Source organism: Scomber japonicus, chromosome 14, assembly GCF_027409825.1.
Source record: "Scomber japonicus isolate fScoJap1 chromosome 14, fScoJap1.pri, whole genome shotgun sequence".
Taxonomy (NCBI): Eukaryota; Metazoa; Chordata; class Actinopteri; order Scombriformes; family Scombridae; genus Scomber; species Scomber japonicus.
The window spans coordinates 28,041,772-28,055,552 of record NC_070591.1 but is presented as its reverse complement, the minus strand read 5'-3'; the positions used below and the strand labels follow the sequence as shown (position 1 = coordinate 28,055,552).

The window sequence follows — 13,781 nt, the reverse complement described above, 5'->3', positions numbered from 1 at the left end:
CACAAACACCTGTGCACACAAACACACACACACACACACACACACACACTAGAGCAGTGCGTTCAATGTCTTCCACATGAATTATTGAACAGAAAAATCCACTATAGAACAAACCAGCCAAGAGTCATGAAAAGTGGTCTCAGCTATCCAAACTCTCTCACACACACACATATCAGATCACAGTCACTTTTGGGGACCCTGATATTCTACCCCTAACCTCTAACCCCTTACCTAACCCCCATAAACACTAACCCTACTACTCTAACCCCTAAATTAACTTACCCTAACCTTAACCACTGACCCCCCCCCCCCCCAAAAAAATCAGCTTTATAATTAAATTAAGGACACAGCTTTTGTTCCCAATTGGACAAGACGTCCCCAATTAACTGGTCTGAAGTCGGAAATTTGTCCCTAAAAGTAGCCTATGACAGATCACACCAGAAACACAAAATGAAGTGCCAAAGTGCAGTAATTCATAAATGTTTTGGCTCATGACCCTTTCTAGCAATGTAATAAATACTTTGCAACCCATCGTCACCAACAAAAGGACAAACGCTGCAAATCTAGCCTAGCATGCTAGATTTCGAGAAAATCAAGAAGAATACATAAAATTAAGTCTTGAAGTAATGCATTTTCTTCTTCTTGCTATCTTCTTGAGGTCCTGGGTCCTGACCTCCTTTTGGTAATCACTGAAATACACAGTCTGTCTTTGCCCTCACGAGGGAGCAACACAACATAAAGCAGAGAAGCTCAACATACTTAATCAGAGCAGCGGCCCGGTGCATTTCATCTGTGTACTGTATATGCATACATGACCATCTGTGTGAGTTGGCCACCCCAAACACACACCACTTGCTTCCACACAAAGCCCAAATTATGGTGTTGCACACATCCCCATCATTCGGTCAGACCCAAACAGTAATCTCCCCAAATGCTACGCTCCACCATTGACACAGATATCAGCCGCTTGAATGGCTGCCAATGGCTGACACTGCACTGTATAACAAAAGTATATAATCATTAAGCCATAATCATACAGCGGCTACAAGCCAAATATCCCAATATCAGGGCTGGCGTGTTAACACTCCCTCACTCATTCAACATTACCACAGCTGGGTTTTTTTCACTCACCAATGCAGTACTTTGTTACTAACAGTACACTGCACAGGCTAGTGGGAGTACAGGCTGCCCGAAATGTCAGACATTCAAGTATGTAGACTGTATTAATATACACTTTCACTATCTGTTTATGAGCATGCAACATACTTTAAATATCTCAGTAAACACTTTCAGTATACAGATAATATCTATCTACCTTTTCAGAGAGAGGTTGAATGTTTCACAAAATGTGAAACCTGAAGCATCTCAGCTATACTAATGACAGTAAAGGATAAATACAACATTTTGGGATGGAAGTGATAGGAGACAAAAATTGTGAACTCATCCTTTAAATGTAAATTGTCAGTTGGGGATTAAATTGTAGAAATACTAGTTGAGTTGAATTGTCTTTTGTGTGCTAATGTTACACTTTTTGAAGACCACAAATCTTTGCTACATATATTTCAGGTTATTGAGGTAGGAATTGCATCCATAATAATCAGCCATGCTAGCAGCAGCATGGCTCTACTGATTACAGCGTCTGTCGATTGGTTGGCCACTTTGGTTGAGACTGTTTTTACTAGCCGTGCTGCCTCTACATTCCTAGATATCACCTCATAAGTGTTTATCATAAAGTCCATCCAACATGTAACAGTCCAGATGTTCATTACATCTGAAAACTGCACATTGGGTGAAAGAAACACCAAATTCTTAAGACAGGCAAACTGTCTTTAATGTGAATATACAACATTGTGTAAAGTTTAAAGCAGCATATTATCACCATCACACACACACACACACACACACACACACACACACAAACACACACACACACACTCAGAGTGGGACAGAGTGTGTGGGAGGGGGTATTCCAACAGAGTACATGATGTAACATGGACTACTACACAGGTAGTGAAGCAGTGAGTCACTGTGATGAGGGAGGTAACTTGATAACGTCCTGCACAGTGCGACTCAACATCTGTGTGATTGTGTGTGTGTGTGTGTGTATGAGGCTTCATTATGAACAAAGTGTTCAATGGATGTCATTTCATCAACTGCACAAGTGTCCACAATAACAGCTCATTTAGTCTGTGAGCTCTCATCTGAAAAATTAAATACTTGTAAACTACTTTGCTGGTGTGTAACTACACATTTTCAGTGTTTCTGTTTATCTATGCTTTCCTCTCTCTGAATGCAGGCTTATCCATTATTAATACTTTGTTTGTAAAGAGGCCTGCTCTGCAAGCGCTGCTCTCCTGACATCCGATCCCCTTGGTCATGTGTGCTTATGTGTTCGTGTGTGCTTGTGTGTGCTTGTGTGTGTGTGTGTGTGTGTATTTTCTACATGTACAGTATATGTGCCTCAGATCTATACTTGTTTAGTCTCGCCTGGATCTCTGAAGCCACCGTAATGCTTTAACAGTCATTAGCTTCTGGAGCCACAGTAAGTGCATTGCGATGCACATCATAAACATTACATACAGCAGAACAGTCTGTCTACTGTTGTCATGAGACATGCTGACATTATGAGGCCTACCATACAAGCTACAAAGCTGCCCCAAATAACGTCACAATAGCTTCATTTTTAATTTAAACACATGCTTTTTTAATAATAACAGTACAGCATATGCAGAAATATATGCATATGTGAATAACCAAAAGAAATCTCATGAAATTATTAAATGAACAAATATTACAGTGTAATTACAACTGTCTTTTAAAGCTTTCCACCACATCACTGTAACTATTAACTTAATACTTTCAACATGAATAATAAGTCATAAGGATGCTGTGGATGAAATCATAACAGCAACTGAGCCCGCAAGTCAACAGATCGGTCTCCATAACAACTGAGCAAACTCCATTTTGCTGATTAAGCCTGTGTAATGTTGTTGAAAGCGCCAGAAAACACAAGGAAGTGGATCTTTTATTTGGGATAGTTGTGTCAAACCACTGCTTAAAGTCAAGAAGGAAATATCATGCTTAATGCTGAGAGTGTATTTAAAAATGTACATTCCCAATTGTAAGGGTTTTTTTTTTTTTTACACATTTTGCTTAATATGGGTTATTATAATGGCTGCCTGTGAAAAACAATTCCAGTTCGCCTTCCTAACCATTTCCTGTCTGTTAAAGATCTCAAAAGATAAGGAAGAGACTGGCGTTCATGTAATCAGCAGTGAAACACTTATCACAAATAATTGTTTTAAATATTCACACTACACATATTTGAAGTGTACACACACACAAACATACACACACACACACACACACTGAAGACAAAAGTAGAACAAGTCTAAACATGAATGTATGGAAATGGCTTGTCTTCCCCTAAATTTTGTGTCATTATTTGAAGTAAAGTTGGATTCTGTGATACTTCTGACAGGATACAAAACACACACACACACACACACACACACACACACACACACACACACACACACACACACACACACACACACTATGTGAGAGAGAGACAGAAGAGGAAAGAAGCGAGGAAAAGGTGCTGCTCGTGTGAATAATGAAAAGGAGGTCAGTGCCTGAAGGGGTGGGGCGATGTTGAACGCTCTGCTCAAAGTAAAGGCACACACAATATAAAGCTGCCACACACAGACACACACACACACACACACACACACACACACACACACACAGACACACACACGCTAGATCACCTATTATGATGGTGGATTAACAAGTGATTGGACGTATACCATTTGCATGCTGCGCCTTTGCATAAACTTTTGCGACTGCTAAATTGCAAATGCTACTGTAAATCTGGCAAAATATTAACTGTTCACTTCAATGTAATAGAAACCTCTCACACTCATTGCTCTATTACCACACTGTGATCATTTACTGTGAAGTCAAACCATACAGTATATACAGACAGCATATAAATCAGTATATACAGTACCAGTACCAGTTCTCATTGATGTGAATGGGAAAGTGTGTCTAGACATTGTTCTTTGACAATGACATTGTTGCCTTTTTAATCTGTTCATAATGACTGTACCCTCTACAATTATGTTCTGCAATGTGTCCGTGTCATTTGATTCAGACCATAATTACAAACAGCTTTCACCTCAGCTTTCTAGTTATAGATCGAAGGGGGAGAATCTAAATTTATATGTCACCGTCGACAAACTGGTTGCAAAATGGATGCACGGCTACATTGATTTATAAAGAGCGATACATGGTTGGTTAGCATTAGGTTTCAGTTGGTAACGCTCCAAATATTCTGAATACATAACACAGCAAACTCATTTTAGATCTATTTGTCTGTAACTACAAGGCAAAAAAATTCAAATATCAACATATTTATCAACCTATTACGTATTAAATACATATATTACATGCTCCAAATTGATAGGGTACCACAAATGTTAACGGCATGTTTCAAAATGACATGCTAAGCGTTCAAAAGCTGCTTTATTCTGTTTAAAAATGAAAAAAATATGCACTGTAGCTGGAGTATCATTATTACTCAAAAAGTGAGAAATTCAAATTTTTTCGAGTTTCACTTGAACATCTTGTAGCCTTTCTGTTAACCGTCTATTCCTGAGAGAAAAAAGTTCTGTTTTTCACTGTTTTTTCCAACAAAAGAAAAAAAAAACACTAAAACCCTGTGAGGCAATTCAACAATAAAGCTGTTTTTTGTCACAATGGCTCAACCAATTCAAAGTTAAAAGCAATATTTCTGGGGTTTGAAGGATGATGATGATAGCCATTATTTTGCTGGTGAGTGATAGCTGATGGGAGTCACAGTGAGGGTCCAGTATGACATTCAACCAACAGCAGTCAGAGCTCACAGCGTTGCAGGAACACAATCTGCACCTCGGCCTGCTGACAGACTGACCAGTAAGCCCCCAAACACGACAAATTTGAAAGGATTATTCTGAATTTACGTTGTTCAGAGTAGACTGAAACATGCCCCTTTACCCCGAGGCCCACATTAACAAGCTTAATGCAGCATTTACCCCCCCTAGAAAAACAGAGCAGAGGGTCAGAGGTCCAAGTTCAAGAGATAACCCCGATTATAGGGGAAATTAGAGGGGATACCTGTTCCCCGTTAGAGCCAGTGTAGTGCAGTGGAGTAACGCCAGTCCTACTGAGGGATTATTGTGCGGTGATGCTATCATCACAACCACTCTCCCACTGTCTATTTATAGTTCACAGTGCTCCCTCTCTCTCTCTCTCTCTCTCTCTCTCTCTCTCTCTCGCTCTCTGTGTGTGTGTGTGTGTGTGTGTGTCTCTTTCAGTCTCTCTGTCAGATTCTCCATACCGAATGCCAAATGCATTAAAAGGAGAAGGTCAGAAAAAAACAGAACCACTAACCAGCAGTTACTGGTTTCAAACCCAAGAGAGAAATACAGCACCTGTCCCCGATCTTTCACAGAGCCCGATTCTGAAGTCACTTTACGTGTCCCCCAATAGGACGCTCGTGCATGCAAAATGTTCACCACAAGGGTCAAAAATACATTGTATGACTGTATACTTGTGGATCTCATTGAAAGCTATTTGAAGTAAGTTGCGCAATCTGAGTGTAGTGTCCTGTGGGCAGTAACAGTAGCCACAAGTACACCTTTGTGCTTAATTGTGTGCTTTTTGTTTCAATTAGACTATTTTGTTTCCGAAAATTTCGACCCGCTTTCACACTTCATATGTGGAGTGGTTTATTTGACCTCTTCAAAGAAAAATTTGACACTCTGGACAATATGCTAAGTCACTTTTGTTTCAGTGAGTTAAATGAGAAGATGAACTGTGTCTACCTGGAGCTAGCAGCTAGTTATATTAGCTTAGCATTAAGACTGGAAACAGGTGGAAACAGACAGCCAGGCTCCGTCCGAAGCTAACAAACCAGCACGTTTAAAGCTAACGTTATATCTAATTTCATCTGAATGTATAAACAATTCACCATTTTATGGGGGATTACGTGACAGAATAACTTCCTAGAGTCTCCAATGGTTGCCTGGCAACTGCTCCCAAGAAACAGTCCGTCAAATAACCCCCATTAAACAGCAAATTGTAGTTTTTACATAATGTCCATCGAACATATAACAGTTGGGCTAGCTGTTTCCACTTCTTTACAGTCTTTATGCGAAGCTAAGCTAACCAGCCGCTGGCTCGATCTACTTTCCAAGTTGCTGTACTATGTCTTCAGTCAGGCGCTTTAATTTGTTCTTGTGAAATTTCTGAACAAACTATGAGCATCAGTTCAGTAAGACAAGGTAAAGGCATGCCACTTTTAGGACAAACTGATTTCATATTTGATCTTTGACTTTGTTTTATCATAAAAGGGAACAAAAACTGAAAGAACCATCTCTGGAAATCATAGCAAGTTCTTCAAGGAATCATAAAGGAACAACATTCCCTGTAAAATAGTGACCTTGGATTTCTACTGAGCAGTTTAAATCTACTCACAGTCGCAAGATTCCAGATGTACTGTGGAGACCTGAGCATAGTCTAGGTCTTGAGTGTTTCATCCTGGTGTTCAGATGGAGACAGTGAATGCCGGACGGCTGCTGATTCTGCCAGGCCAGACAGGCCACGGCGTCTGAGCCCCGGGTCAGGAACACAGACGACCATGGCACCTTAATCTGGATTAGCTACTAAATTAGAAGCCCGGTTGCTTGTGTAATCCCGTTGACAAAGTTCCTGCGGCCCCTGAGGCCATTTGACGGGAGTCGATTCATTCAGGCCAACGTGGGCCAGACAGAATGACCGACTGATGAAGTGCTCATACAGAAACTACAATGAAATATCATTTTATAAAATCAGAGAGGAAAACATGAGCTCGTAGTACTTTTATTAAGTACTATAAACTAACAAAGAGAGAGTGCTACACGTACAGTATGCAGGGGGATTCCTCAATTGATACCCATGTATACAAAGTATATCATAACATATAACAAGACTCCTCTTATTAAAGTAATAATTTAACAAACCTACAATTTTCCCTGCAACATGAACTTTATGACACACACACACACACACATCATCATCATCATCATCATCACCACTTTCTATCAGTGTGTAACACCAGTGTGTGGCAGAACAGGTCCAAATACTGTATGCTGGTTTGCACTGGAGCAGCGCAGCAGCAGATCAGGATGTGTCTGTCAGTCAGTGATGGTGTGTGTGAGCTTAAAGACAACTTGGTTATATAATGCAGGCAGCAGCAGCAGCAAATGTGCGCTGCTTCCATCTGAGTGACAAGAGAGAACACCATGATCACTCCAAATGTTCTGCCCTCTCTTGCATAGTAACCTTTTTACCCAACTCCCTGTTATTGATTTTGCATAAGGAAAGCTTTTTTTTGCATGCATGTTATTTTTCCAATATCGTGCTAAATTCGGCACACAAATCATGTGCCAAACTTTACATTTTTTTTCACAAAATCCCAACTTTTACAATTGATTCACACTGTCTCTTTCAGCAAAATAAGCAAGTCGGCACAAGGGTCATCATTTCTGAAATGTAAGATTTTATAATAATAAATCATATGTGGTGTGTGAAATGTGTGCCGATTTGAAGAGAAGCGTCACCTTATATGTTGAAAGCATTATAAATGGTGTTCTACTGTGCATACACTTTAAAAAATGAGCGAGAAACGTAAAAACAACTACTTTTTAAAATGCAGTCTGGTGGAAGACGATCCAAGCGCGATACAATGGTGCGTAACGGGAATTCCACGCTGCGCTTTTGCTCTTCTGACTGATGTAGACAGGCAACAGTAGCTGTCCATTCATTGCACACATAACCTGTCCTGTGTTTACCATGCCATGAGATACTTTCTCACAATGTTTACAACACGTAAGGGCGTAAACAAAATCTTTACGCACGGTTAAGATACACACAGATGCATAACTTGCAATCACAACCAACACACACCGGACACCACCATGGATGAGTTCAGATGCAGTTTAAGACACTTACCCTCTATGGCAGATCCGTCCAGCACGGTGCTAAAGTAGAAAAAAAAGATTTGGAAAGAAACGGCTCTGAAGGTTTTGTTGACGACAGAGAGCTCACTCCACTACTGTTTTTGGGATGTCTAATTTCTAATTTACCTAAAAACTGATGGACTGCGTTCAGGCTCAGTCCAATGTCTCCAATGTCACAGATCTCGGCCAATGCGAAGTCATGTAAGAACAGCCAGCCCGGTGCTGCATTTAAGTGTCATGAGACAGATGGTAAATACGAATATCCCACTGCTCAGCACGTAGGTGGTCAATGTCTTCGGAAATCGCAGTTGACTTCTGAATTTACATGGCAACTTGCTTACAATGATCTGTATGGGAACTGGAGGGATAATTTAACTTATTTATATGTATAGCTATATGTTGCTTGCTTAAATTCTGACTGTTGTCGTCAGAGACATCCCATTAAGCTCAGTAGGTATATGAAAATAACGCATGCATTACGTGAATTCAACGCCAAAACCTATTCATTGTGGTGTATTTATAGTGGTTACACCCCCTATAATTCCCTGTATATCGTGTCATGCTGGGGAAAATGTGTCAGTATTTTCCCTCACGTGGTGAAAGGTTTATTTCTTTAAGTTTATTAAAACGTTCCACAGACCGTGAATGCAGCAGCGGGCTGTGTGTGACAGACATGTCGTGCGGTGACTCACAGCTGAGTCAACGCGTCGTGTCCCGCCCACACCGCGGTGGCGACCAATTGCGATCGTGCGGGAGCGGGGAAGAGAGGAGAGCAGTCACGCACAGTCCACAGTCCCGCTGTGTGCGGTTTAAAGGGACGCCATGTGCGGAAATCATTCCCATTGACCATTAAAGGCCGGTGGGCGGGAAGAGATGTTACATTCATATGAGGCAAGGATACGAACAAGTACTTACACATATTATAGATGAAATTGATCAGAGAGAATCAATAGAGGAAATGAACACCAAATTGAATCTTAATCACTGAAACAGTAATCATAACAGAAAGATTTTGTTCATTTTCTAACACTTTATGTCTGTTTTTGCTTTCTCTTCTATGTCTCTCTTTCTGTTTTTTCCCCTTTTTGTAAATATATCCTCTAATTGGAACTTGAACTTTAGGAAGTAAAACTTCACTGCCTTCGGTGTGGCTACCCCCTGTGTTGCTGTGCCTGTGAAAATAAAAGCTCTTGAATCTCTAAATACAAATGAGAGTGTGTTGAAACCACCAAGTTTAAAAGATACACAGTATGTCATTAGCCAGACCACTTCTTTACTTAAGTCACACTCACTCTGCAACCTCTGAGTTATTTTGGGGAACAAATGAGTTTTTATTTTTACCACAGAAAAAATGTCATCGGTGGTCCCGCACTTATCTGAAAGGTCAGGTCTAAAAAAGCTTGATGGTTGAGTGTTTTTGAAACAAACTAGAGGCAAATGTGGTTAGATCTGTTCTGAATGGAAACGCTCAAAGGCAAAAATCTGCCATCACGGCCTCCTCCTGTTTGAGTATAATCACGCATAGAGTAGCCACAACCACTCCTAATGGTTTGTGTGAAACAGATTAAGAAGTATTCACTCCTATGTTCGGGGCTCACTCCTCTACAGCAGCTGGTCTATCTGGATCCAGTGTGAGTGTACTGGGCATTAAAGAAAGTGTGACTTCCATATTGAGAGTTGTCTCTTTCCTCATTGAAGTCAAGCGCAAGAGGTATGTTGTTACAATAATTTGGGGGCTCATCCTGGATGCCAGTCTCATTCACTCCTTGAACAACTCTCCAAACAGGTCTAATCTGTGCAGGGGTGCAGGAATTACTGGAGACCACAAAAATCATCTGAAACGTAAAGACATTCCAGTAGGGGTGATAACCTGTTGACACCTGGAATGAATAAATAATGTCAATTGAATGTGTGTGTCAATCATTTAGAACCGAAACTGAAATCAAAGGGTGAAATTACTTGGGTTGTGCACAATAAAATGGGTAAAGGTCAGAGTAAAGAAAAATAATGAGATGGACCATGGACCAGAGACTTGTAGGCAGTTACTGTTGTTGATCAAACACTGTGGGTTCCCTGAAACTGGCAGTTGAGTTAAACTGAGAAATTACAGAAATTACTTGTAGAGTAAACAGTAAAAAGGGGGAAAGAAAGCAAAGTTGGACTGGATGGCCTTTTTGCTGTGGAAAAATGAAGCATAATATATAAACAGACAACAAAAACAAGACAGACAACCTAAAAAATGAAAGGGAGGGGGGACCAGTGGATGTCTATTTCGCTTTTCAGAAAGACTTGGATCTCGTCTCAATGCCAGCTCTGCGTCAACGCCAAAATTGAGGTCCGTTTCCAGACCAGTCACCACCAGAGCCAAGCCAACCAGCCAGATGTCCAGGCTTTGAGATGAAAGACTGGGTTTAAGATGAGCTGAACCAGATAGTGCTGGGGGAGTCTTCAGCCAGTTTGCCTTCATCACCACCTCCTTTATAATCTACCAACTCAAGAACCCAAGAAATAGTCAGAACAAGTGAAAGTGGGCACAATCGCAATCTACAGCGTCTCCAAACATACCAGAAGTAAAGAAAGGAAATCCTTATGATGCCCATGGTAGAGGTCTCCAACCCCAGACAAGACGGTGGAGAAATAATGTATGTCTACTGCCCTTGGCGACATGAATGGCCTTTGTGGTGAGTGACCTCGCTGACATAAGCAGTCTAGAGGCCAGAATTATGTAGTCATCCTGCAGCAAATCATCGAACAGTACAAGCCCACCTTGCATGAACTGATTTCTACGTTAGAGTAGAAACTGAAACTGAAGTGGGGGAAAGTGCAGGTAGACCTCTCTAATGAGGATCATGACATGAGGGTTGGTACCGAATACAGAATGACTGTTGATGGATTGTGTGTAAGACTGACTAAGGTTTTCGCATATAACAGCAATGGCATGCAGGGAGTTGTCTCTTTCCTCATTGATGTCAAGTGCAAGAAGTACATTTGCCATGACAGGTGTTGCACTTCCGTAAATACATAAAAAGTGACTCAAGTTGTTTTGTGAAAAATTCAAACCTGTCTTACTTCCACACCTTCACAAACCTGGCCAATCATTTCATGAAGAGGTGTGTGTCCAAATGGCGTATTGTTTTGATGCTCCTTTGGTTTGCATCTTGTGTACTAGCAAACAGGTGACGCCATGCACAATCCTGCCAACATTTCTCACCGTTCTTCTGTTCTACTGCTTGCAGTAACGTGTCTGGAACCGTAGCATCTGCCAGTGAAGGGAGGGTAGATGAAAAAAGGAAATGTAGCAAAGATGGATATAAGCACTGCAAAATATTCTTAAAAATGGCTTGTATGAGGAAGATTTGTTTGCAATTTGCATTTTCTTGCAATTTGTTTGGGCCCACAGGTGATATAAAATATGTTGTAATACAGCATAAGCTCACCATGGTACTGCAGAGATTATAGACTCACTACTAACTGGTAGGATTGAAGGAATACTGTACTGATTTTCTTCTTTATAATCAAAAAGTCTGTGTTTAACTTAATTTTTGCTTAGCTCCTCATCAAAGCAGTCAGCTGCAGGTTCGTCTGAACAGACCGCAGGACACATACATGCACACAGTAAGTGTACATACTGTACATTTTGCTCTTACATGTGGAGATTGTTTACTAAGGGTCTGCTGCCCCCTGCCTTCTAACATCTAACCTAGCAGGCTTTACATGGGAAGCAGCAGATGCCATAACTGCCCCATCTAGTTTTGATCCAACCCCACACCTGTTTTTTCTCACGTCTCACTGCTCCACAATCACCCAATGGGCCAGCCAGTATTTGCAGTTGGCTGATAAGACATTTATAGACAGAGGACATTGAAAACCCTTGATTTGTATCGACCTCTACTGGCAGTCAAAGAGCACTGCAAGAACACTGACAGATATGAATAATTAACACATTAGATCATACTAGAAGTCAGTGGGAGCACTGAACCAGCGGATGCGAGCGTGAGGGTGGACATGTACTCCCACTTAAACCTGGATAACCAGTTTTAAAGTCCATCAATGTTCATACTTGCTAAAGAGTAAAAAATATATTTAAAGTGTTTCATATATGTAAATTACTGCCCATGTGTTGTAAAGTAAATTGAGATGTTACAGATCAAAGTTTGAGTTTTTCATACATCACTGGAAGAATCTGTAAGGTCAATGAACATTTGTGAAGAAAGACAGAGATTGTTCATTAGATAAACTAAACTCAGCCATATTTTTGTACAACTGTTCAGTACCTCCATACTGGAGTTGTGGTCCATGTCACAGAAGATAGCATCATAAAGGCAAACATCTTTCTTTTTTTTTTATCTCATTGGGCAATTTGAAGTAATTGGGACCCTTTTTCACTTTTGAGCCTCTGCAAGAATTTCTTTCCGCTATTATTGATTAATGGAAATTGTGGACTTGGTGAAAATACATTGGTGCTTTTATAATTTGATTGTCATGAAATCAACAGAACTAATATGTAAAGCTGAAGATATTTGTTTCCCAACAATGATGTAAGAAGAAAGTCGATTATAGTGTATGGTATTCTATATATTCTACATTGGCGCAATTAGTAACTGTTTATCTAAATTATCATATAAATACTTGATGGATCCACTATTTAGTGTACATTGTAAAGGGTACAGTAATAAGGACATTGACAAATTGACAGGATATAAAGCTGGTTTAAAATTAAGGCACTAAGTGTAACATTGAGTAGTGGTAGAGAATACATTTACTACTACATTTAACTACCTTACTATCAATAGTATTTACATTTACTTCATACTACTGCACAGCATTTCAAAAGGTAAATATTGTATGATTTATTCCTCAGAGTTTATTTGATCAGTAGTATATGAAATAATATGCATCATTGCACAGTAGATACCAACCCAGTGGTTTAATTAAATTGGTTCTGCATTGATGAAAGGTTCCATTTATGTAATGAACACATTTCCTTTTGATAACTTCAGTGCATTTAGCTTATAATACTTCTGTACTTTTATTTAAGTTGAAATTTAAATGCAGGAGGAATTGTTACCTTTCTTGAGTGAAGAGTCTGAGTAATTCTTACACCACTGATATTGCATTGACAGCTACAGTAAATCCAGAAGCTGAAAAACACAAAAGAAGAAAGAGGAAGGTATGAGAAAGATATGATATGAGAAAAATGCACATATAGACATACAGTTATAGAACAGAATAAAAGGTAAGCACAACCTATGTGTCAAAATATGTTTTTCTTCTCGTTGGTACTCAACCTTTTGACCTTTTAATACAGCCATGTCCACTTATCTCATGCTGTGCATCTATGCTTTCAACCCAGATCCCTTAGATTGTTTCATTTGAATCATTTTAGAGTGATCAAGAGGTAAAACTATCACTACTCTACTCAAGGATAAGCTGTATCTTTCTAAGGACACAGTAGTGGAGAAGATGTGTTCCAAACCATAATTCCTAAACCTAATGTTATGTTCTCACTTCTCCTGGACGTTTGAAACTTCACAAACTACACCCTTCAAAGAACCAGTTCAATAGATGATGCTGATGTTACACAGCTACAGAGCTCTACCTGCTGGCTTTAAAAGTGAAATACATGACACGTAAAGAGAGAGAGGGGGGTCATGCTCCTCCACGGACAGTCCCATCATTTTACGCACACGAAAAGACCTCCAGGTATGGATGAATTCTGGGGGGAAAAGTACATCAGTG

General features: G+C 40.1%; 1 protein-coding gene across 1 annotated transcript in view; it reads right to left on the bottom strand.

Moving 5' to 3' along the window:
- sertad2b (SERTA domain containing 2b) overlaps positions 1-8,168 on the bottom strand; it is a 38,434-nt gene extending 30,266 nt beyond the window's left edge. Inside the window, exon 1 of the mRNA XM_053333700.1 lies at positions 8,035-8,168. The gene's annotated coding sequence lies outside the window, so the exon portion shown is untranslated. The remainder of the gene's footprint in view (positions 1-8,034) is intronic.
- Positions 8,169-13,781: the final 5,613 nt, after the last annotated feature.